The sequence below is a fragment of the Herpailurus yagouaroundi genome, unplaced genomic scaffold, assembly GCF_014898765.1.
Source record: "Herpailurus yagouaroundi ecotype Mexico unplaced genomic scaffold, PumYag 140, whole genome shotgun sequence".
Classification (NCBI taxonomy): domain Eukaryota; kingdom Metazoa; phylum Chordata; class Mammalia; order Carnivora; family Felidae; genus Herpailurus; species Herpailurus yagouaroundi.
Window position 1 is genome coordinate 22,227,610 of NW_024412395.1, and position 958 is coordinate 22,228,567.

General features: G+C 37.1%; 1 pseudogene; it reads right to left on the reverse strand.

Moving 5' to 3' along the window:
- Window positions 1–214: 214 nt before the first annotated feature.
- Window positions 215–708, reverse strand: LOC121030229 (peptidyl-prolyl cis-trans isomerase A-like; annotated as a pseudogene).
- Between the last annotated feature and the right edge of the window lie 250 nt (window positions 709–958).

Consider the following 958-nt stretch of genomic DNA (forward strand, 5'->3'; position numbering starts at 1 on the left):
TTTATTATCCTTATTTAGTTTTTACTTCATAATCACAAACTTAACTCTGCAATCCAGCTAGATTTGGAGGGGACTTAGGAAAATATGGAACCCATAGAACTGCAGCAAGAGCACAGAGATTATAAGATAGTTCAAGCAGATGAGGGTGAAGGGGTGCTCTCCTGAGCTACAGAAGGAATAATCTGCTAGTTAAGTTAAACACAAGTCAAATTTATTAGATCTGTGCATAATAAGCAATGGCGATCTTCTTGCTGGTCTTGCAATTCCTGGACATAAATTGCTCCATGGCTTCCATAATATTCATGCTCTCTTTGACCTTGCAAAAGACCACATGATTGCTATCCAGCCACTCAGTCTCAGAAGTGCAGAGGAAAAACTGGAAACCATTTATGTTAGGTCCAGCATTTGCCATGAACAAGATGCCAGGACCTGTGTGCTTCAAGATGAAATTTTCATCATCCAGTTTCTCCCTGTAAATGGACTTACCGCTAGTGCCATTATGGCATGTGAAGTCACTACCCTGGCACATAAATCTTAAATAATCCTGTGAAAGTAGGAAAATTTATAACCAAATCCTTTCTTCCCAGTGCTCAGAGCACAAAAGTTCTCTGCACTCTTTGGATCTTTGTCTGCAAACAGCTTGAAGGAGATGTGGCCCAAGGGCTTGCAATTCCTGGTGATGTCAAAGAACACGGTGGAGTTGACCATGTCTGGGTGGCATGGGTGGCTCTGAGATGGTGGCATCTGCAAGCTCCAGAAGTAGATTTTGAAAATATTATTGATGAGCCTGCTTCAATTAAAGTTAGATTATAATAAATTATTTTAGTGTAAATAAAATATTTATACTTAAAACAATATTTAAAATTTTTATTACACATACTTTTAAATTTTTCAATACTTTTTCAACTACTTTAATATTCTGGGAAAAAACTAGCTGTTAAAAAATAGATAAAAACAT